Source organism: Leopardus geoffroyi, chromosome C3, assembly GCF_018350155.1.
Source record: "Leopardus geoffroyi isolate Oge1 chromosome C3, O.geoffroyi_Oge1_pat1.0, whole genome shotgun sequence".
NCBI lineage: Eukaryota > Metazoa > Chordata > Mammalia > Carnivora > Felidae > Leopardus > Leopardus geoffroyi.
This window is the reverse complement of record NC_059338.1, coordinates 124,467,880-124,493,910: the sequence shown is the minus strand read 5'-3', so window position 1 is coordinate 124,493,910 and position 26,031 is coordinate 124,467,880. Positions and strand designations below refer to the sequence as shown.

Here is a 26,031-nt window from a genome sequence, read left to right as displayed (position 1 = left end):
AAGAAACACCACAAATGTAAGAGGAGCCTTTCAGGCACATAAAAACGTCGAAGACTTGAAAGCATAATACTTCTATGATAAATCTAAAAATTTAAAACATCACTGTTTTCTCTTCTACAACTCAAAAAGCTCAAGTAAGTAAATAAATTCTTAAATATTTCACACTGACTATATGGCATAGAAGGGTGCAATGAAACACAAAATGAGCCTTATCTCTGAATATGAATACCGATCTTAACCATACTCTAGTTCGTGAAGAACTGTCTTTTATCTTTTATCTAAAGCAGTTAAGATCTTAGTGAAATCCCTCGTTAGTATGATGATAAAAAAGTCATTAATTTTTCTTATCATTTTTGACTAAATGCAACAGTGAGTAAGGTTTAAGACAAATAGAAAAATTATGCCTCAGGGCACTGAATCTGGCTATTTCAGAATTTGTGATGACTGAGAACAAAGACTGAAGTTAAAGAAAGGTTTCTGTAAAGGTTGTGGGTGTTATAAATGAGGTCTGGAGTGAACTTCTTTAAAAAAAATTTTTTTTAACGTTTATTTATTTTTGAGACAGAGAGAGACAGAGCATGAACGGGGGAGGGGCAGAGAGAGAGAGATACAGAATCGGAAGCAGGCTCCAGGCTCTGAGCCATCAGCCCAGAGCCCGACACGGGGCTCGGACTCACGGACTGCGAGATCGACCTGAGCTGAAGTCGGACACTTAACCGACCGAGCCACCCAGGCGCCCCTGGAGTGAACTTCTTAAAGTCATGAGTGTACAAGGAAGAGCCTCACTGACCGGTGGAGTGTTTCAAAATATGCACACCTCTAAGCCATTTCACAGGCCCATTTGACAGCTCATGCCTCTTGTGGACTTAGTTTGTCAAATCAATAAATCTTCATTTCCCCCACTTAAATAGAAGATATGCTTGTTCCTTTCTTTTTAATTTTAGGTAGGAGTAAAAGTGCAACAAATTGGTCAAATAGATTTATTATTAACAGAGGCTAACACCACAAACAAGGCATTTTCAGAATAAAATCAGAATATGTGTTCAATAATAGCAGAGACTGCCAATGTATGATGTTAAAGACTAGAAATTCTCAGACTAAAGGGAAACTCTGAGATATGCATCTTAGAGTCACAGGACCTGCTCACATAGGAGAATTTCCAGAACCCAGGGATGACTTATGCCTTGGAATCCAGTTAGCTGGAATGTAATCTTTCATATGAACATAGAGCTCTCAACTGAGCTCTTTTTTTCTTTCCTTGGCCTTCACTTCTCAGGGCAAAAAGATCTTTTTCCCGTGGTGCTCCTGTCAGACCTACCTCTAGGAAAACAGTCAGCCACTTTTGGTCTACTCATTAAAAACTTCCAATATTTCTTAAAATGAATGCTTTCTTAAAAAAATTTTTTTAGCATTTTTATTTATTTTTGAGAGAGACAGAGCATGAGTGGGGGAGGGGCACAGAGAGAGGGAGACACAGAATCTGAAGCAGGCTCCAGGCTCTGAGCTGTCAGCACAGAGCCCAGTGCGGGGCTCAAACCTCCAAACCGTGAGATCATGACCTGAACCAAAGTCAGATGCTTAACCAACTGAGCCACCCAGGCACCCCTTAAAATGAATGCTTTTAAGAGCTGTTTTAATAACATCAATACACAATAAAAAAAATAAAATATTTCAAACTTCAAGAGATGCAATGAATGTTCAATAAACATGTAGCTTGGAAAATGAACAAATGTAATTACTAATACTGTAAATACCCACCATGAGTCACTTTCTACAATTCTTTTTAAGTTTATTTATTTATTTTGAGAGAGACAGAGACAGTGTGAGTTGGGGAGGGGGAGAGGGAGAGAGGGAGAGAGAGAGAATCCCAAGCAGGCTCTGCAGTGTCAATGCAGAGCCTGACACAGGGCTTGAACTCACAAAACTGTGAGATCATGACCTGAAGCGAAATCAAGATGCTTTACTGACTGAACCACCCAGGCGCCCCACCATGAGTCACTTTCTATGCAACTTTTTCTGCCTGAAGGTAGGAGAGAGAGGTGCTTTTTCACTCACATAGCACTTCATACCAAACCTGCGTTCCAAAAGGGATACACTAAACTCCAGGCACAGAAGATGAAAACAAAGGCCTGGTTTCGATGATTATAAATAGTTTCTCCCTAAGTGTCAAGTATTACATTAATTAAATATTTAAGTAGTCATTAGTATTAAGTTGTAGCAATAATTGACATCTATACCTCCCTTGGGGCAAATGTACTGGTTAAATGAATTCAATCCAAAGATAGATAGGGTTAGTGGAGAACATTAGAGGAAGCTCAGCTTTTAGTTCCAAAATTTTAGGGAAAAAAAACCCCAGCATTCTAAAGCAAATTAATAGAAAGTAGAATAGATTTCCTATGGAAATTATATTATAATTATATATCATGCAGTTAGCCAAGACTTCATAAAAATATAGTAACATTCAACAGTGTAAGCTATAAATCTTCCACAATACATCCTAAACAAGAAACTACTCTGTCAATAGTAATCAGGGAATTTTAGCGATGTAATGGATGTCAAAGACTATTGAGCCTAGACTCCTTGTTTTAAAAGTAGACTTAAAAAGGAGTTAGAGGGGCACCTGGGTGGCTCAGTCAGTTAAGCGTCTGACTCTTAATTTCTGTTCAGGTCATGATCTCACAGTTTATAAAGTCGAGCCCCTCATGGGGCTCTGGGCTGACAGCGTGGAGCCTGCTGGGGATTCTCTCTCTTCCCCTCTCTCTCCCTCTGTCCCTCGCTGCTTGTACTCAGTCTCTCTCTAAAAATAAATAAGCAAACATTTGGGGAGAAAAAGGAGTTAGAAATGGGCCAAAGAGAACAAAAAATGTAGTGATGAGTAAGAAATTCCTGATACTTGGAGTCATGGGTTCCACTGTGGGTAAAGCTGGTGGAAGGAGTGGATGACAGGTGTAGACCTTCATTGTATCACTATTACTGTATTACTATTACTATATTACCTTTAACATTCTTTTATTCATACCAGGTAGTATACAAAAATTTTTCCCCGAGTTTATTTATTTAATTAATCTCTACACCCACCATAGGGCTCAAACTCATGACCCCAAGATCAAGAATCGCATGTTCTTCCAACCGAGCCAGTCAGGCATCCCTAAAAACATTTTTTAAAAAGAGAGTTCGCAGGAGAGTAGAGAGTGGGAAGAGCACATGAAGTCAAACCTTGAGAAGCTGGGCTCTGAAGTGGCTCAGAGAAATGGGGTGGTGGCTGGAGAGGATGCTGGACAAGGGAGAATGTTCGAAGACAAGAGGTAACAGAGCATGTTTGAATGCTGAGGCAGAATGGAGGGAAAGGGATGAGTAAGGGCCAGCGGTAGCAGAAGGGGACAGGACTGATATCCAGTTGTTGCACCCCTCACAGATTAGCAGAAGAACACAGCAAAAAGAGCATCGGGATCGTGATTAAATTTGGGCCCTTACTACTTTAGTAGAACAAAGCAGCTAGAGAAAGATATGGTCCCATTTATATGAGATTTGCAGAAAAGGCAAATCAATAAAGACAGGAAATAGACCAGTGACTGCTTAGGGCTGGGAGTAGGAGCTAGAACTGAAAGCAAATGGGCCCCAGAGAACTTTTTGTGGTGGCAGAAGTGTTCCAGAACTAGACTATAGTGATATTTGTATAATCCTGTAAATTTATTAAAAATAATTGAACCATATTCTTACAATGAGATGAATATTATGGTATATAGATCATACCTCAATAGAACTGTTGAAAAAAAGAAAGAAGGAACAAAAAACCAGGAGTAACTGGTATGGAAAACGTATTCACAAAAACACTTAGACCAGATATTGGGTAACTGTGCTTGTAAAAGAGGTATCCATAAAGTCTATTAGTTTGTTTGTTAAAAAATAAATTATGCTATGGCAATCGAGGCCACTGCAAGTAATTGTATGGTTATATCCTGCATATTGGTAAGATGAGACTAAAATCCCTCTCCCACTCAAGACATGTGTCCTGGTTTTTCCACCCATGGAAGAGGGACACTTTTCTAATTTTTCCACCTGAGGAGGAATTTTTGTACTTTATCTGTCCAAAGAGGGCACTCTTATTTATTTTTCCCCCACTTTGCACAATGTCATGGTGACAAAAGGAAACTCTTCTGATGATCGATGGGGCCTGGGCCAAATTAGCTTCCTTCCTGGAAGCAGATATCAATTAATTATGTGACTCATATGAGCTGATAGTTTTGATGATAAAAAAGTTGAGGCTATTGGAAGAATCACTCTATGCTACAGCTCAGAAGGGGGCAAAGGGTTCAACAATGGAAGACAGCCAGAAAACCAACGAACACAATCTAGAAGTCCTGTGGGATAAACAATGAAGAAAAACAGCAAGACCGTTAACTAGTAATTTCTAGGAGAAAATACAAGGCTAAGGTTCAGGAATAATCTTAGTCTAGGTTAAAAAAAAAAAAAAGTGTCCCCTGCCCAGGGAGGGATTAATCTGATTATCTCACACTGATAAGACTGTAAGTTAGAAGGCAGTAGCATTTTCTGGTTGTCACATTTCAAGATGGACACTGACAAAGTGGAACAAACACAGCAGAATGATCAGCATGGCAAAGGATATGACTGGGAGGAACTGGGAATATTATGTTTAGAAAACAGAGGGTTATGCCCCACACAGCTGCTCTCACATGAATGGAGAGCTCTCTTGAAGAAGAGGAATTTGAGTTCTGTGTTCCTCTAGAAACAGGATCAATGGTGTCCACTTCTGCTTCCCGCTAACTCCTTTCTGACTTTATGGTTTACCCTCTCTTCCTCTTTTCTTCTTCTTACTCTTCTGCCACATTGTAAATGAAGCCACTTGTATCTATAAGAAATTCCTCCTATTTATTTTTCAGTTAACTGTGTTTTCATGGAGTCATAAACTGTTAAGTAGGTAGGTTCTTGGAACCTACCTAGTCTCACTTAAACATTTTATTTTTCACTGTTTCACTATAGTTTAAATGTACTTTTCATGTTTAAAAATGTTTAAGGGGCTCCTGGGTGGCTCAGTTGGTTAAGTAGCTGACTCTTGATTTCAGTTCAGGTCATGATGTCACAGTTCATGAGATCGAGCCCGTGCTGGGCTGCACACTGACAGCGCAGAGCCTGCTTGGGATTTTCTCTCTCTCCCTCTCTCTCTCTCCCCTCCCACCCACTCATACTCTCTCTCTCTCTCTCTCTCAAAATAAATAAATAACTTAAAGAATGTTTATTACAAAATGTATTCCATCAACTGACAAATGGATAAAGAAAATGTGGTTTATATATACAATGGAATACTACTTGGCAATGAGAAAGAATGAAATCTGGCCATTTGTAGCAACGTGGATGGAACTGGAGCGTGTTATGCTAAGTGAAATAAGCCATACAGAGAAAGACAGATACCATATGGTTTCACTCTTATGTGGATCCTGAGAAACTTAACAGAAGACCAGGGGGGAGGGGAAGAGGGGAAAAAAAAGTTACAGAGAGGGAGGGAGGCAAACCATAAGAGACTCTTAAATACTGAGAACAAACTGAGGGTTGATGGGGGGTGGGGGGAGAGGGGAAAGTGGGTGATGGGCATTGTGAAGGGCACCTGCTGGGATGAGCACTGGGTGTTGTCTGGAAACCAATTTGTCAATAAATTATATATAAAAATAAATTAATTAAAAAGATTAAAAAATTAAAAATATATATGCTTGTTATTAAATTTTCAATAAGATGCATATAAAATAAAATGAGGAAAGCTTTCTATTCTATTCCTCCCCACTCTTTTCCCAGCCCTGCCCAGTCAGGTCCAACCCCCAGAAAGAAAAGCTTTTAACAATTTACTGCAAAACTTCAAATTACTTAAAAATGCATAAATACCTGTTTAGAGTAACTAATGATGGTGATTATACTATATGTATTATTCTGCAACTTATTTGCTCACTTCACAATAAATCATGGGCAACCTTACATGTTAGTAGTAGAGCTGCTGACTTTTTAAAACATTGAAAACTATAACAGTCATGAGATCAGATTTTTTTAACTGATCTCTTCTTGACAGACATTGAGGCTCTTTTCAATTTTTCATTATTAAAAATAATTCTACAATGAACATCCTTGTATATGTATGCGTACAGCTTTATGCACTTGTGCAAGCATTTTTTTGCAGAAAATATTCCTGGAGGTTAGAATTTCTGAATCAAACAACCAAAATTTTAGTCATGGGGGAACAAACTACAGAACACTCATACAATGGGCATACCATGACATCACCAAAAGAAGGTCATCAGGATATATCCATGATCTATTAAGAGGAAAACATTTGTCCACGATCTATAATAACAGTCAAGTTGCAAACTGATATGTTAGGCATGATTGCACTGCATTTAAAAAACAGAGTAGTTTGCTAAATAAGCTTATACCTAAGGAACAGAAGACTGAATGGGCCAAGAGGGTTTTTTTCTTATATAATTAGACATACCTATGGATGGACATCTGCACGCATACTTGTGCGCACGCATGCACGCACACACATACAATTTTTAGGTGGTGTTATTATGGGACACTTTCATGTTTCTAAGGTTTTCAAATTAAAGACAACTTAAAAGCTAAGATTTAGCAAAATTATGAGGAATAATGCCCTGTTAGTCGACATATAAGGAAACTGGGATTCTTAATTATTGTTGGAGAGAAGATACATGTTGTAGGAGGCCGACCTGGTGAAGGTAGCACATTTAGTTGTGCATCCCTTTGTGTTAGAAATTCTATGTCTAAGGGAAGAAAAAAGAAAAGCACACAAAGCTATTTGGCACAGAACTTGTTATAACATTTAAAAAAATGGAAATTCCCTAAACATCCATCAAGAAATTTGGGGTTAAATATGCATAAGTAAAATATATGGCTAAAACTAAGACATATCTCTATATTTATTAAAATGGAAAGACATTTACTACATTAACTGAAAACAAAGAAAATCCAAATGAGTGTATGTAATATGCTCTCAGGGAAGAGAGATGTGTATATATACAAAGAGAGAAAATTCTGAAACGACATTCCAAAATGTTAAGAATGGTTTCTCTTGGGAGCAGATTTATAGGTCAATTTTGCTTTCTATCTTATTTTCCCATAGTTTGGTATTTAAAAACCTAAGAAGTTATTCTATGATGAAAAAATACATATCATTTTTATCTAATTGTTTCTCATGTATCTGGCATTTATATAACGAATACTTTTCCTTCTACTAGCTTTCAATTATTAATATATATGCATATATTAAAGGGAAAATGAATTACTTAAAATAATGCATTCACATGCACTATTAGTTCCATTGATTATCAGCACCACTCAATCATATTGTACTACAATAACTACCAATGAATTCCTTCTCCCTACCCAACACAGAAGCCCTTCATACAGCATATCAGAGACACATGCATCATCCAGTGTAATTTCTTGCAAGGGAACAAAGCTTCAGTGTTCAATTATATGAGAATGCTACCAATTACTGAGTTAACTAACAAATAAAACTCAAAATTTTTATTGCAATGAACAGCTTTTGTTTTCCTAGAAAAAGATAAACAGCGTAACTATAAATATGATATACTTGGGAAAATTGCACTATTTTAAACAAGAAGTTAACAGTATCTATTTAAATCTTGAATTTCTCTAAATGGTGTCCTTTGTAGATTGGATGCCACTTTCTAAGATAGGGACAGAAGCTCATCAGTTTTTCTCAATACAAAAACATCTGGTTTTCATAGGAGGATTCTAACAGCTCATCAGAAAAGAAGATGGCTTCTAACATCAGCCCACTTACTTGATCAATTCTTTCTTCTGTCTACACTGAAGTGCATCCCAGGCCACCTTAATCCTAACACCCTCCCTATGGATTTACAGCAATAAGATGCCAAAAAGCATGTGTCAGCACTCCCTCTTGGAAGCTGTCCTTGCTTACTCATCTCAACCCAATAAAATGTGAGGAGTTGGCTCTGTAGATTAACTGGATTTCCAGGAATAATTTGCAGAAAGCCAACCCATTTGCCTTTTGGGGCTTTCTGCATAGTAAAAAAGTAGAAAAGAAATTCTGGAAAAGAGAAGAAAATTCATGCCACAACAAAACCACTTTTGGAGAGCAAGCCTTAAAAGGCAAGTGAACGGTCTACTTGGCCTAGCAACTCGTTGACTCTTCCATTCACCAGGAAACCACATAGTTGCACCTGACAAACTTTGCAAGAGAATCCTTCCTATTTCAGACTGTGTTTCCTGACAGTAGGATTCATTTTTTAAACTTGCTTTCAAAACACATAAATATACATTACATATTTTGTAACTGATGACAATGGCACATTAACCACAGTGTGGAATATGTAATCAGACCCAAAGATTTTAAAACATGTCACCAAAAAAGCAAAGGTTATATTAATAACAGGGACAACTGATTGTATCTTAATTTAAAATACTACCACTAAAGGTCATGCTCAAAGAAAGATTGGACTCTTGAGTCAATTGAGAAAATGTATGTCCCAAACTAGTCAACAGAACTCTACTCATTTTAGATTAAATTCTTCAAATTTCATGCTAGGTACACAGAAAAATAAGTTGGATGGCAAATCTATCCAGTCCTAATGAACGGCTGTAATAGAAACACTTCAAAGACAATTGCTTCCAATTGCTAGGCCTTTGTTTATATTATTCCCTTAGCCCTCTGAAACCAATGAAGTGTTTGACTGCTTTATCCTCAAGTATATTATTTCTCTATATCAAGACAGAGTAAATGGCAGATGGAAGTCAGACTGGTTTGGTGTACAAGAAGCAAAACGCAGTACAACAGAGTTGAAACCCTGTATTAGGTTTTGGCATCATGCATTCTAACCATACAGCTACAATATCTCAGCAATCAGTGTTGTTAATGCTGGGTTTACTAAAGCAAGTTTTAACTTTAATATCTTGACAATTTAATATTCAACAAAGCATGACTTGGCTTGCCTAATGGCAGATTAGTCAGCTGCACATTTAGCAAAGTTATTGCAAAAATCTTTGGTGGAAGACTTCTTGGCTGAAGCTTCAAACCTTCTCTTAAAATTATGCAAGTGAGAACACACAACTGAAGTATTTTTTTTAAGCCTTTCTGAAAAACCCTGAATAAAAATACCTATTTGTATAAAGTCCGATGTGGACTCTGGCTCAGGCGATGTTACCTGCACATTTTTTCCAACCAAATGTAAGGAGAGAGGACATCAATATCAATATGGGTCCAACTTATTGTACTTAACTTCAGTATACAGAATTTTTAATTTATGTTTATTAGGTACTCCATTTGTTTTATATAAGTCAAAGTTTAATTCAACCAATCATATCCAGTTGATGTGAAAATCCTGTGGCCTTTACCTTCCAAATATATCCAGAATCCAATCACTTCCCACCACCTTCCACAGTCAAGCCATCATCACCTCTTGCCAGGATTTGTACAACAGTTTCCTCCCTGGATCCCTGTTTGCATCCTTGCCTCATCTCCCATACACCCCAGTTCCTTCTCAGTAACAGTAGGCCATCTTATCCCTTAAAAACAAGAGTCAGATCATGCCTTTCCTCAGCTCAGAACCCTCCAATGCTTCCCATTTTGCTCAGAATTAAAGTCAAAGTCCTTGTAGTAGTTTCCAGGGTCCCATTTGAGCTGCCCCCCTCTATCCTTCCTTGTCCCTCTCCAGCTTCCTCCTCCCACTCTCATCTCTCCCCCAACCCTTGCTGGCCTTGAACATGCCAGACATATCCCTGCCTCAAGACCTTTCCACCAGCCACCCCATCTTCCAGGAATGTTCTTCCTTTTTATATCCACATTGCTTGCTTCCTCACCCTTTCAGTCTGTGCAAATTCTCCCCCCTCAGTAAAGCTATCCCTGACCACCCTATTTAAAGTTACAGTGCTTTTCTTCCACTCCACATCTATCACATTCTATTCTATATTGTTATTCTATAGCACTTACTGTTTAACAAAAAACTGTATAGCTTACTATTTATTATGTTTATGGTCCGGGCTACTCCACCAGAATAGCTCTATGAGGGTAGACATTTTTTTGGTTTGTATATTGATGTTTCCCAGCACCTAGAAGAGTGTCTGAAACACAGTGGGCCCTCAATAAATATTTGTGGAATAAATCAATGAATGAATTTTCAGGTGATTATATGTGCTCTCTGGTAGCACTTACTAATAAATGTCTAAGAACGATGGATGCCAAATTCCTGAGGCTGCAAAGTGTGGGGTTCCTCAGTCTAAAAGGTAGCTCTAAACTACCAGAAAGAAATGGTGAATTGTGCTACATCCAGGGAAAAAATTAGGTGAAGCACAGAATGGTCATCATCTTATTCCCTTCTTTATCAAAGCACTCAACTTTATTTCATGGAGGACTTTATCTCCAGGAATGCAATCCTTATTTTGTAATAAAATCTATAGCGGAAATAGAATTTATTTTACTTTTTAAGTTAAGGGACTCTGAACCTTCCTTCTACAAATATCACCTAGGTTAATCCAGGACAAACCTGTAGAGAGATAATATGGCATAATTTCAGAAGCAAGTCACAGTTAAAGTTATATGATTGTGAAACTCCTGGGACGGGGGGTGAAGATTCCTGGAGGGTAAAGTATTAGGGGCAGATCACCTCACAGCCTGATCCCCAGGGATGCCCAGGGACACTTCCTCACACCTGCCTGTGGCTCCCCACAGATCCAGCCCACTTGCTCTCCCAGCACATCCTAACATTTGTGGTCAAAAATAACAATGATAATCAATGCCATTTTTAGTTTCTTCCGCATTTGGTTTACAGTAAATATGTTTGCCACTGGAATTTGGGCCCCACTTGAAGTTTTTTCTTCGAAGCTTCTTTCTGAAGGGGTACAGGTAGCTGTTTTACTGAGGGATAGCTGACCTACAGAAGACTTTTCCATACTAATTGCTGGGTCAGAGCCTCACTAACTGTCACTGCCACTGCCAGGAGGAGCTGGGGTCTCTGTGCACAGAACAGACCTTTGTTGTCTCTGACCTTTCCGTCTTGGAGCCTCTCCCCAAGGGACTTGGAACCTTACCTTGCCCCATCATGCTGAACCAAGGGGCTCCTCTAGAGGCCACAAACTTCACAGGGCCTTTCCTCTACCCCTATTGGACACCGTCCCCCATCTCCCTGAGGGCCCCTCTGCTCCCATTGCAGAGCATTTCTGAGCTCCTTCGTCCCCACCTGGCCCGAATCCTAGGCACAAACACACGGCAAGAAAGAGGAGACTCATGGGAAATGAAGCAGTAGGGTAAAGCTCATTTTCTTCATGGGTTAAATAATTATTTGCCACTGACCTGAGTATCAAATAAGACTTTAAAACATGGTTTCTCTGATCAAACCACACATTTCCCAAAAGTGGCTGGAAAAGAACTTTATGGAAAGTTGTTGAATGTAGTTGTGACATGTATAAATGAAAAGGCAAAATCAGTTCTTGAGGAGAATATTGTATAATTTCTCTGGGGCCCAAACAGGGCCAAGAGCATCTTTTCGTTCAGGAATCTGATCGAAGAGAGATCGAGACTGATGTCCATTAATGGCAGTGGTTGGAAACGACGGGGCTGGTGACCAGGCCAGGCCACGTGCACATGAGAAACTAGAGGAAGCCAGGGAACAGTAAGGAGGAGGGTGGAGCGGACTCTGGAGAGAAATAGGAACAGAGGGCAGAAGGATCCTCAGACAAATGGGGGCTGAGTGCTGCCTTATCCCCCCACACTCTGGTGCTACACCCACCCACATGTGCGTGCTAACCGTGCATCTCTCCTGCTAAGGGCCTTGAAACACAATCCCCACCCACCTTACCCCACCTTTCTTTTCTGTAAAACCTACGCTGCTTTCAACTTCTTGCAACAAAAAGCAAAAGCGTTAGACTAACTAACCCAATACCTCAAATTCCTTTGGCAACAGAACTCTTAAGACAGCTTTTCGCACTCATCAGTGGTTGCCACAATCTGACACAACTTGTTTAATTTTCAGAGAGACAAAGAGGCAGATTTTAAAATAAAATAGAATATTGGCTGCTGAAGTTTCTCCCTTAAATATACATTTCATTTAAAATACAGTTTATTCCTTTCAGCAGTAAACAGCAGGTGAAATTAAAAACTGAAGTTGAAAACTAATGAATTTACATTTTAGCTTGGGTGGTGCTCTTAATTCACAGCCAGCCAATTACTTTAACTAGCTGCGCAGATGACTAAATAAAATCTGTTAATAAATGCAGCTAGAGTGTATTCAAGAAATTAAGCAGTACATATTAGAATAAATTTGTATATCTGCTGATTATAAATTTAATTCTTTAAAAATCAACTGGCCTAGAAGGGAGTAGATAGGAATATGAGGGAAAAATACCTCCCACAGTCTTTCACAAGAAGGTAGGTGGGTCAACAGAAGAGCTGGGCAAACCCATGACAAATGAGAGCAGGTGGGCTTTAAGACAAGGTGTGCTTGTGCCATTTTAGCCTGTTCATGATCCTTCCTTTCTGCCTTTCATGTTTACTTAGCCAGCTATAATAAATGCACAAATATGTGTGTGCATGTGTGTATATATGAACAAATAAATACAACACACACACATACATATTTCCTAGCAGTTCTGCTCCTGCTAGAACCGGACTGCTACAATATAAAACTTGGCATAAAGTATTCATGTTTTACCCATCTCTCTCCTCTAGTGGTCCAGAAGCAACTGGGAGGCAGAGAACAAGTTTTGTTTAGTTCTGTATCTGATACATACATCAGATATATTTGACACCTGTGATAGGCATACTTGGTACATGCTGGGTGCTTGATGAATGTTTACTTCATCATGAAGGATAATATGGCAATGGGGCTGGTCTGCAAGGGCTGAAAGGGAGATCTGTAAAATCAGGACACCGAGTAACTAGTATTCCATATTCACAATATTCTAAAATATACAGAAAACAATAGCAAACGAGAGTAGTAGTAGTAATAATGTCTAAATTTACCAAGCCATTACTAAACACAAGACATTGCATTGAAATTTCTTCGTGTACATTATTTCACTCCAATCCCAAAACATCCTAAGAGAATGATCCTGTTACCCAAACTTTACAGGTAAGGAAACTAAGACACAGAGAAGTTACATAACTGACTCAAGGTCTCACAGATGTTTCACCTGCTCTCTCCTGTCTACCCCTCTACTGGTTACTTCCAGTAATCAAATATGCTCCTGTATTTCTTAGCTTGACCTCTGATCCTGCTCAACTGCTTCACCTCTGCCATATTCCCTGTCACAGTCAAGGTCCCCATAAAGATGTCCACACTAGCTGTCTTCACTTCCCTACCTGCTATTCCCTACCTCTGACCTACTGTAATTGATTTCTACTTCCACTGAAAGAAAAGATGCTTTTGCTAGAGTCACAGTGAACTATATTCACTGAATTTAATAAATTCTCACCTTGAAATTCCCATTCTCAACAGTACTAAACACAATTAGCCTCCTCGAAGCATCATCTTTTCTTGGCTTTGTGATAGCAGGACAAGTCCCAATTCTTATTTGCAGAATAAAACAACAGAAATCTCTAGCTAGTTTAAACAGAAAGAGAGTTATTGACAGTTCATAAATCTCCAAGAAGCCTAGACAGTCAGATGGGGGGGGGAGTGTTCAACAGGACAACTCCACAGAGAAACCACTGTGACAGATGAGCAGGAAGCACATGGCCAGGAGAAAAGGCCATCACAAAACTGAACTGGAAAAAGTACCACAACACTGCCCCCCCGCCACTCAGATCCCATGACAACAGATACTGAAAACCAGAACTTCCATGACAGATGGTCCAGCAGCACCAGAAAACTTTGACGCTGTCTGTCAGAAGATCTCTTCTGCACATGGCAACCCCTCACTGTTTTGCTTGTGCCTCTTGTCACAGGCTGCATGTGGAAGCGCTGTGTTGGCACAACCTAAGTCACACAAAGTCCTAGCTGCAAGGTATTCTGGGAATTCTGGCCACACCAGCATAGGAAAATAATAGAGAAGGGGATGGCAGAGGTGTTGAATGAACCAATCTACAGTATTTACCACACCTCCATCTATTTCTGGATTTCCATATTTTTGGTCTTTGTAGCCTCTTCTGTCTGCTACCCCCAGCACATATTTTTCATTTATGTACTTCTCTCTTTTTCTATTGCCGACATCATTTTTCACCTGGACTACTACAATACCTTCCAGTCTAAACTACCCACTTCTACTCTTAACCCCCAAAAATCCACATTATTCAGAGAATCAAGTAGGAAAGATTTTATAACTTTAGTTATAATTTTATATACCATAATTTTATATACCATAATACCAAATTTTATGGTAATTTTATATACCATATAAAAATGATTTCTAATAAATGTTTGTTCTTAGTTACAACTTTTATTTATTTATTTATTTATTTATTTTACCTTTTTTTTTTTAATGTTAATTATTTTTGAGAGAGAGAGAGAGTAAGACAGAGTGTGAGCAGGGGAGGGACCAAGAGAGAGGGGGACGCAGAATCTGAAGCAGGCTCGAGACTCTGAGCTGTCAGAGCCTGATGTGGGGCTTGAACTCACAAACCATGAGATCATGACCTGAGCTGAAGTCGGATGCTTAACCGACTGAGCCACCCAGGCGCCCCTTAGTTACACTTTTAAACCTTTAAAAACATCATTTAAGTAGGCAGCTACCTATGTGTTACAACTTGGAGGTGCTAGAAAGATCCCTGGTCGAGATCTATATCTCAATGGCTAAGGATAATGCCAGAAATTCTAACAATGGGATTAAGTAATATGTACGTCAACCTTTAAATTATAAATTTCCCAGGAAAAGGAGTCTATGCGTTGTGTGTGTGTGTGTGTGCGTGTGTGAAATCATATAAAACTGGAATCAAATCCTCACTCTTTCTGCACTTTAAGGTTTGGTCCTCTTCTATAAAATAGGGATAACAGGTTGGTCGAAAGGATTAAATGGAAATATCTAATAAAGTATGGTAAATAGGCAATGAACTATAGCCCTTTCTCTCTGGCAACACCTTATTGAGAATTAGTTTGTGAGAGTGATCAATATCCAGTGTGATGGCTAATGAAAGACAAAGGGTTGTAGCAACCTGATATAGGCTTAGTGTGTAAAAGGGATTACAAACACAGGGAAAGGAGGCCCCCATGGAGGACCATGGAGCTCTGCTCAGAAAGAACAGTATGGGCCACCAGGGACAGCCATAGGTAAGGCTTCTGGGAGCCTACAGTGGGAAATGGGTCATAAGAAAAACAGAAAGAGCAATAAATAATCAGGAACAAGTCACTAAATCCATCTCACTTGCTTAAAAGCTGGTGCTTGGAGAGAGCCCATTGGGGTGCCATCAAAGTCTCTGACCACTGTCCATATCACCCCACTTGCTGAGCTCTATCCTGACTCAGAAGAGCCCAGGAAATAGGAACCACAGTGAAAGATGAGCAGGGAGAGTAAGTGCTCAGCAATGGTACTTCATTCCTTGCTTGACTCTTTGTCCCAGAGCTCATTCAACAACAGCAGCAATCTTCCTCAGATCAATGGAATCCTACATGGGTCTCCTTAGCAGAGACAGAGGACAGGCCTGCAAGCTAGGCAACATGCCAAACAGAGGTCTACCTTCTCACCTGCTGATGTGTGCTTTCATCTTCAACTTAGGAAATGAGCCAAAAGAGGACCCTACTTTGGCTGTTGCTAAAACATACCCGTGGCTGTTTACCACTGCTAATCATAGAAGAAACTATTTTCCACCAATATTCCTTATATATTTGGCTTATGGACTAACTCCACTTACAGTTTTTTTTTTAAAAACAGGAACCTTATATTATTATAAACTTCACTGATTTAGTAAGGTAGGAACTTTGTATTCGTTCGCATATTCTAGAAGGGTGCTATTTAATTTAGTGCTTTCAAAGACAGAATTTGTAGGAGACGGGATTTTGTCAGTGGTTTACAAGCTTTGTAAGCTAACATTCTCCTTGAAAACACACCATGTGGCCCTAACACTCCTGGTATAAGAAATGAAACTTGGCTGGCAGCCAAGTAGTGCTTTTCACAGGGCCTTACACAGTGTAAAGATACGTGTTTATGAATGTCAAAGGTCACATATTCTGTTTTTTTAAAAGCCAAAACTTTTTGCTCATATGTTAGCTACTTGAAGATATTCTATAAAAAGAAGGTAAAATATGAATAAGCCACAATTTATTCTCTAGCTTCGAAAGGCAAATAAGTTGTTTACAGCCAGAAACATGTACATTCTTCCAGGAAAACAGCAGACAAGTGATAGACACTATATAAACACCTTCTGTATCTCTGTATAACACACAATTTTTAAGTATATGTTAATACATTAATTCCCAACTAAAATACCTCCTAGTTTTCTTATTTAAAGATCATTCTCATGGAACTCTTTATAAAGAGGTTGTATAAAAGCTTCAAAGATAAAAATTCTAAAGCTTGAATATTTATTCCGACCCACACATACACCAGTCTCCTTTCTCCCAGTGATAATAAGAAATGAAGATATTTTAGTAAATCTTTGAAAAGGGTGTTTGCTTGAAAAATATTCATTCAATAAATATTTTTACTTGGTATTGTGGACAAAGAGCATAATAATGTGTGTGTGTGTGTGTGTGTATACACTAAAAAGGTACAGGGGTGCCTAGGTGGCTCTGTCAGTTAAGCATCCGACTCTTGGTTTCAGCTCAGGTCATGACCTCACAGTTTGTGAGTGTGAGTTTGAGCCCCTCAATGAGCTCTGTGCTGACAGTACAGAGTCCCCTTGGGACCTCTCTCTCCTGCCCCTCCCCTGCTCTCATGTACACACACTCTCTCAAAATAAATAAATAAACTTAAAAAAATAAAAAGGTAAAAAGGTCGGTACACTTATGGAGCTTGCAGATTAGTGGGACTGAGGGGCCTTAATAAATGAATTACACAAGCATAAACAATATTACAACTGCAGCAAATGCTCTGATACAGACGTATGTGGAAAAGCTATGAACACATAGAAGGAGAGAAATTAGAGAGTCTGTGAAGATAACTGTGAGAAAGTATCTGTGTTGGTTTGGGCTGCTATAACAAAAATGTCATAGACTAGTTGGCTTAACCAACAAATATTTGTTCCTCACAATTCTTGAGCTGAGAAGTCCAAGATCAAGGAGTGGGGGATTTGGTGTCTGGTGAGGATTAGTTTCCTGGTTCAGAGAGAGCTGTGTCCTTACATGGCAAAGAGGGAGAGCTCTTGGGATCTTCATCTCTTTATAAGGACATCAGTTCTATCATGGGTGTCCACCTCCATGACCTTATCTAAATCTAATTACCTCTCATAGGCCCATCTCCATATACCATCAGTCAATAGCAGGAAGTGATGAGAGGTGGAGCTATTTAGACGAAAGGCTATTGTGACAGAAAGGCATGGCAAGTTTAAAAACTTGGGGGAAAAACGTCACCAAAGCTGGAGACCAGAATAAGGGATGGTGTAGGGCATGAGATGAAACCAAAGAGATGGAGAGGCCCAGACCACACATTATGAGCTGAACTGTGTCCTCCCAAAACTCACATGTTGAGATCCTAACCCCCCAATACCTCAGAATATGACTATATTTGGACATAGGGTCTTTAAAGTGGTATTTAAGGTACAATAAGGTCATATGGGTAGACCCTAATCTGACTGGTGTCCTTATAAGGAGATAGGACACAGATAACACACAGACCAAGGGATGATCATGTGCAGACACAGCAAGAAGGTGGCCATCTGCAAGCCAAGGAGAGAGACCTTAGAAGAAACTAAGGCTGCCAGCACCTTGATTGTGGACTTTGAGCCTCCAGAACTGTAAGAATATAAATTTTTGGTGCCAAAGCAACGAGTCTATGTTATTTTGTTACGGCAGCCTTAGAAAACTAAGGCCATAGAGGAAATGGTAAAAAATGTGGTCCTGACCCTAAGACTATGGAATCCATGGATGGGGTTTAAACTGGGGGAAGAAGGGGTTATAGATCAGATCACTATTTGCTCTGGCTACTGTGTCAAGGGGAACTGCCGAGAGACTGAGTGTGGCAGGGTGTGGTAAGCTGAATACTGGCTCCCAAAGACATCCTCATCCTAATCCCTGGAACCTGTAAATGTCACCTTAATAACTCTACAGATGTGATTAAGTTAAAGATCTTGCAACAGGGAGAGTATCCAGAATTATCCAGGTGGGCTCTAAATACAATCACAAGGGAGATTTCAGAGTGGAGAAGGGCATGTAATGACAGAGGCAGAGGGTATAGCAATGTGCTCTGGAGATGGAGGAAGGGCGTACAAAACAAAGAATACATATGGCCACCGGAAGCTGAAAAAGGCAAGGGAACCGATTCACCCCTAGAGCCTCCTGAAGGAACCAACACCACCCATACTTTGACTTTAGCCCAGCGACAACCATTTAGGCCTCTGGCCTCCAAAACAGTAAGAGAATAAATCTGTGTTGTTTTAAGCCACTAAGTTTGTGGTAATTTGCTACAGTGGCAACAGGAACCTAATACATGGAGAGACCAGCTATGAGGCGGCAAGCATTAGCCTGGTAGAGAGATGCCTGGATGGTGGTGGCTGCAATGGTGAGGAGACGTACTTGAGAAATTCTGAGAAAGTAAAATCAACAGGAATGGATGCCAGGTTTGATCCGGAGGGAGGCGAAGGAGAGGGAGCCAGCGAGAAGAACTTGTGGTCTTCACTTCCTTACCACAATGACAACCAGGTACTGGCAGAGTAGTCAATTTAGCATCCCACTCTGGCAGTGAGGATCTGACGACGCATTTAAAGATTCAAAGACGGGAAAACAAAAGATGTTTTTCTCATTTTACTTCATCTTGGAGTTTTCAAATTTTAAAAATCTACCTCCAAACTAACTATGCTATTAAAATTTTATGTGAAGATGATCAAACTCTTAGTTTTAAAAAATGCTTCTGAATGTGGACTATTTCTCGACTTTGACTTCAAGAATACATGGAGCCCGTGAGGTACTCAACCATGAAGATAAAAGAATGCAAGTTATAGAGGACCTATTCTATGTGCTTATTACATATTTAGGCTCCCCTTCATAAAGTTTTAGCCTCTGAAGACCACCAAAAACTAACATTCATAAAATGACACATATTATTTAGTAACATATAGCCCTACAGCACTGATGCCACACCCTTCCTTTTTACAGTGATTCTGATCCCACAGAGCTCCACGCAAACACAGTCATCAGGAGGGCCCTGCTCAATGCCAAATCTAATGCAGAACATTTCCTGCACTTGCACTTCAATTTCCTCACACCGGAGTCTGACCCTGCTGATAAGAAGAGTCTTGGCTACATTTATGAAGTTCAAGCATTTGATTAAAAGCAGTGCTGTGGGACTTGTGCTATTTACCTTTCTCACACTAATTGCCTGGCTTGTATCAGAACAAAAAAAGAGCTACCATGCTCTAATACTCTGCATTCCTCTTTTAAGGATGGGATATTCCACACATCTGAACTGCTGCAAACATGGCCGAGAATTTAGACGGTCTTTCAGCACTGATGAAGGAACCGTCTTAAAGATTTTGCATTCACTATCAGTAAAATGGTAAGGAACTATCCTCAGAACCATGAATTTAGATTTGCTTATGGGCTAAGATTTCAAAGCAGAAGAGACACACTCGAAAATCCCAACACAGAGGAAGAATACAAAAAAATCTGAAAAATTATAGCAACCTGAGGCTATTTTACTCAGTGGTTAATGTCGCTGAATGACACAGAGTCTCCATGTTAAAACTCCAGTATGCGATGCTCCTAAATCATCGGGTTCATCTTGATCGGGGAAGGGAGGTGTGTACCTTAATTTTAGAAGTTTTTAATAAAAATTCCTAAAGTAAAATGGTTAAGCTCCTAACCTCTGCTGTACTAAAAACTATGTGGCACTATTCACGTCCAGCAATAGTAAATAAATAAAAGGAGAATGTCTCTTTGTTTTCTATACTGCTGGGTGTTGTGTTGAATATGCAAGATTCTGAAGCTGGGCCATGAAGCTACCTTATTCCCTGAGTCTTTTCCGGAAGTGCTGCTCATGAATCATGCATGACTAAATCAGCCTTTTGGTTTTGCAGAGATTTACATCCCTACCTAGGTAATCTAGGGCCATACTGATATCACTGATATGTTCAATTCACTGACTAATGACTTGTATGCCTTCAGTGGTGTTTTTTAGTAGTTGCTCTTGAGTGAAACCCACATGTAGTTTCTAGCAGCAACTATTCATTTCCTAAGCAGACACATTAAAATAAATTGATATTTTATCTTGGAGGAAATGTACTAAAAGGCATTTCAATTTATTGAGTAACCCAGCTTTTAAAATACAGAAACTTAACACACACACACACACACCTTAAATCTACTCTGAGAATGCTGTTATTGGTATATTTTTTAAATGAATCAAGAGATATTTGGGGTTTACTGGGTACTAAATAGATTATCTAAAGTCAAGCAGTATATCTTCCACAAAAAAACTAATTATACCATCATCAGAGCTCTCAAAGAAGGAAGTACTTTCTAAGTAGTCTATTGAAGCAGTCATGTTTCTGGGTAATAAGTTCTTCTTTTGGTTGGGCTTAACCTGGTTTCCACTCCTAAAAAACTTAACCTGGCTTCCACTCTTTCAATCTTCATTGGAAATAAGGAATAATTGGTCAATATTCTTTCAGAATTTCAGAGCTAAAAGGACTTCTAAAGATATCTAGCTCTGTAAGATCACTGAATACAAGAATAATAAGACAAAAAAATGTGCTTCTGTATACTTATAACAAACCCATGGAAACTGAAATTTAAAACACAATTACAAAAAATAAAACACAACTACAATCACTCCAAATAAAATAAAATACTTAGGCATAAGTCTAGTGAAAACATGCACAGGATTTGTTTTCTGAAAATATGAAAGTCTACTGAAGAAATGAAGGAAGACTTAAATAAATGGAGAGACGTTATCGTGGCAATGGGTTGGAAGACTCAATATGGTAAAAGTGTCAATTCTCCCCAAACTGATACCTAGGTTTATCAAAACACTAGCAAGATTTTTATAGACATAGACATGCTCATTCTAAAACGTGTATGCAGGAGCACCTGGGTGGCTCAGTTGGTTGAGCATCCAACTTCAGCTCGGGTCATGATCTCACGGTTGGTGAGTTTGAGCCCTGCATCAGGCTTGTTCCTGTCAGTACAAAGCTGGCCTAGATTCTCTTTCCCCCTCTCTCTTTGCCCCTCCCTCACTTGTGCTCTCTTTCTCTCATAAATAATAAACATTTAAAAAATGAAATGAAATGAAATGAAATGAAATGAAATGAAATGTATATGGAAAGGCACAGGATACCTAGAACACCTAAAACATTTTTAATAAAAAAAAAAAAAGGTATAAAGTGAGAGGAGTCACTCTACCATACACAAAGGTAAAGGCTTGTTTTATAGCTACTGTACTCAAGACAGTGTGATATTGACAGAGCGAGAGACACACAGACCAATGGAGCAGAGCTAAGAGCCCAAATATGGACCCACATAAATACATCCAACTGGTTTCTGTCAAAGGTGGGAAAGCAATGCAATGAAGGAAAGGCAGCTTTTTAAAACAAACGGTGCTGAAGCATTGGTCATCCATAGGCAAAAACATGAACCTCAACTTACACCTCACATGTTCTATAAATAGTAACTTAAAATACATAGCTCGTGTGAATATAAAATGACACAGTCACTATGGAAAAACTATGGCAGTTTCTTAAAAAACTAAACATGCACTTAACCATAACTGATCCAGCAATTGTACTCTTGGGAGTTTATCCAAGAGAAAGAAAAACTTACATGAATGTCCACAGTAGCTTTATTCATAATAGCCCCAAACAGAAAAAACAGAAATGTCCTTCACTTAAACTGTGGTACATCCATGGATGTAAAAATTGTTTTAAATTTTTTTACTTTATTTTTTTAAGGAAACTCTACACCCAACGTGGGGCTCAAACTCACAACCCCAAGATCAAGAGTTGCATGCTCCACCAACTGAGCCACCCGGGCTCCTTGAGGTCATATCAAAGTTTAGAACCAAAAATGTTAATATGTTGATGTGGAAAGAAACGCAACAACTTGATGTTGGTTCAAAAAACCTCAGGAGCTTCTCAAGGGAAATGTGAAACTGGCCTTGATATACAGAGGGCAGGAAAGACTGAAGAAAGAGGCAGACAATTCCAGATAGGGAGGGAGCAGGTTAACAAGCAAGGGAACTTACAATCCAGGCTTATCTTGGGCAGCCACGAGACAAGTAGATCTCCACATCTGCCCACCAGGATCTTAAAAGCTTAAACGAGGCCTTAACTGGGTTCAATCACATATACCATCCAGATGGTCTCAATAACACCTTCCTCTCTCAAACCTACATCCTTAAAACAGCTCCTAGTGTGGGAATGGTGAGCAGAATGTGTATTTACATTCCAAGAACAAGGGAGGAGGTGAGGAGTCTCTGATTGCCCAGGCCCAGCTCTCAGGTCAGCTGGAGGCCATGTCCTCTCGATTACCTTCTCTAGCACTTGGATGGATCTCAAGGGAACTATGTTGTGTGAAAAGAGTAGATCTCAAAAGGTTATACACCATATGATTCCATTTATATAACATTCCTGAAGGACAAAATTATAGACATGGAAAACAGATTGGTGGTTCCTAGGGGTTAGGGATGTAGGGTGGGAAAGAGGTAGTAGTCTCCATAAAAGGGCAACAGGAGGGATCCTTGTGATGGGAACGATATCTATCTTCACTGTGGTGTTAGTGACAAAAATCTACACATGTGATAATATTGCATGCACATACAAACACAGGTGCATGTAAAACTGCTGAAATCTGAATAAGGTCAGTGGATTATATCAGTATCCGTTTCCCGGGTGTGATACTGTACTGTAGTTAAGCAGGATGTTACTTTTGGAGGAAACTGGGTGAAAGTTATACAGGGTCTCTCTGTGTTATTTCTTACAACTGTGAGTGAAGTTTTAATTATCTTTTGAAGTTTTTTTAAAGCTAAAAAAAAGATGAAAAAGACATATAGTCCACCTCTGTTTCACAGGTGAATAAAGGAACAAGCACAATTTACTCAAGATTGCATGGTTAAGAGCTACATAAAAAATAAGACTCGGGCCTCTGAATCTTCTACTGTGCCATAATACTTAACACAGATAATTTAAAAAAAGCAATCACTACTGTTCCATATCTTACTGGGGGATTAAAATAATAAAGATCAGGGTGCCTGCCTGGCTCAGTCAGTAGAGCATATGACTCTTGATCTCACAGTTGTGAGTTCAAGCCTCACACTGGGTATAGAGCTTACTTTAAAAAAAACTCAGAGGAGGAGCCAAGATGGCGGAAAAGAATGGAAGTTTTTTGTGTATCTCGCATCCATGAAATACAGCCAGACCAACACTACACCATCCTACACACCTAGAAAACTGACTGGAGGATTGACACAACAATCTGCACAATCTGAACTACAGAATTCAGCAGGTATGCCACGTGGGGAAGTGAACTTGGGGAGCTACAAGGCGCAGGAAGGGATGTGCTTTTCCAAGCTGAGAGAGCTCAGCTGGGGGTGGGGGGTGGATAGGGGAAAAGCACCCCTCCCCAAAAGCAGCTGGAGAGAAAGTGGAAAATTGGAAACAGCCACAGGGACTAAACTAAAAAGGGAGAGAGGAGAAAGGAGAGAGTTTAAATTGCATTAAGACTGTAAACAAGGGGAGCGCAAAGGCTGCAACTCCGCAGCTCGATACCTGGTGGTGCTCTGGTGGGAAGGGCGAATCCCCAGGAGCAGAGTGGGGTCTGGCTGGGAGGTTCTTGGGCCACACAAGGAAAAGCAGTTCCACTGCTGGAAGGACATTTGGTAGAAACTGTTGAAGCCACCTGGTCCCAGCAGACCCCAGAAGGCGGCCACGTTCGCTGGTGCTGGGGCGAGGTCGTTAAGGGTGGTGCCAGATATGTGTTGTGATTTTCCATAATCCCTGAGATGCTGCTGCTACACTGTCTTGCGAACATTTTCTGGGGCCAGCTGGCACCTGGCCACAGTCTTGGGGCACCAGCGACAACAGAGTCCAGAAGGCGTACCTGGGTGCAGCTGATATTCTCGGTGAGACCATTCTCGGGGAGCCATTGCTCAGTGAGACCCTCCCGCAGAGGCGCAGAATGGGTCAAAGCCGGAGTCCTTAGGAAGTAAGAGGCCGGGGAAAACAGCCGCATCTGAGACAAAACCCGGGAGAGCGATACTGCCTGGGGCCTGGTCAGGGAGAGTGAAGAAGCGGGAAGCGGATGAGAGCTGAAGACGGAGGACGGGAGAACAGACTGGGTAGCTGGCTGGCGCCATTTTCACCAATCCCACGCATGCGCATACGCACCTACGAGCGCCGCAACAATCCACCCCAGTAGGCTAGCAGCGCCATCTAGTGGAGAGCGGAGCTGTTACACTGAGCCCCGCCCAACTGGGCCAACTCCGCTCTTCAAGAACACGAGTCTCACTGCCCGCTTAATTTATGGACTATAAAGAGCTACATAGACTGACTTCTAGGGAAAAACAAAGTAATTTCAATCCTACGTCAATCTGTTAGCATGTTCATCTATTCAATTTTCTTTCTTTTTTTTCTTTTTCCTTTTTCTCTTTTACAATTCTTTTTCTTGAATACAGAAAGAGAAAAAATTCATTTTTATTTTTAATTTTTATTAAAAATATCATTCTTTAATTTTTATTACTATATTTTTTACTTTTGTGTAAATTTTTTCAAATTCTACTTTACTTCCATCATTTTATTTTAGTGTACTTCAGTGTACTCACCTTTTCAAATTTTCAAACAATTTCCTTTTTTTCCTTTCTTTTTCTTTTTTCCCTTTTTATTTTTTTCTTGAATGCAGAAAGAGAAAAACTTCATTTTTACTTTCACCTTCTATTAAAAATATTCTTATTTAATTTTTATTACTATATTTTTTGCTGTTATGTAAATTTTTTCAAATTCTATTTTACTTCCATCATTTTATTTTAGTCTACTACAGTGTATTCACTTTTTCAAATTTTCAAATGATTCTTTTCTTTTTTCATTTCTTTTTTTATCTTTTTTCTCTTTTTTGTTTCTTTTCTTTTTCTTAAATACAGAAAACGAAAAAATTCATATTTATTTTTAATTTTTATTAAAAATATTTTTCTTTAATTTTTTCTGCTATATTCTTTACCTTTGTGTTTATTTTTTCAAATTCTATTTTACCCCCATCATCTCATTTTAGTCTACTTCAGTGCATTATTTTTTTCAAATTCTCAAATGAATACCTTTTTTTTCTCCCTCCCCCCTTTTTTTCTTTAATCTCTCAAACCACTTTCAACACCCTGACCAAAAACACACCTAGGATCTAGCATCATCTATTCAATTTGTGTGTGTGTGTATTTTTAATTTTTAATTTTAATATTTTTTAATTTTAATTTTTTTAAATTTCAATTTTTCTACCTCATTAATTCCTTTTCTCTCTTCAAAATGACAAAATGAAGGACTTCATCCCAAAAGAAAGAGCACGAAGAAACGACAGCCAGGGATTTAACCAACACAGATACAAGCAAGATGTCTGAAACAGAATTTAGAATCACAATAATAAGAATACTAACTGGAGTTGAAAATAGATTAGAATCCATTTTTGCAGAGATAAAAGAAGTAAAAAATAGCCAGGATGAAATAAAAAATGCTATAACTGAGCTGCAATCACGGATGGATGCAGTGGCAGCAAGGATGGATGAGGCAGAACAGAGAATCAGCAATATAGAGGACAAACTTCTAGAGAACAATGAAGCAGAAAAAAAAGAGGGAGATTAAGGCAAAAGAGCATGATTCAAGATTTAGAGAAATCAGTGACTCATTAAAAAGGAACCACATCAGAATCACAGGGGTCCCAGAAGAGGAAGAGAGAGAAATAGGGGTAAAAG

At 39.3% G+C, this 26,031-nt stretch overlaps 1 protein-coding gene across 2 annotated transcripts in view; it reads right to left on the bottom strand.

The window, feature by feature from the left end:
• The window catches only part of ZNF704 (zinc finger protein 704), a 239,806-nt gene that overhangs the window by 185,323 nt on the left and 28,452 nt on the right, over positions 1–26,031 (bottom strand). The gene's annotated exons all lie outside the window — the stretch shown is intronic.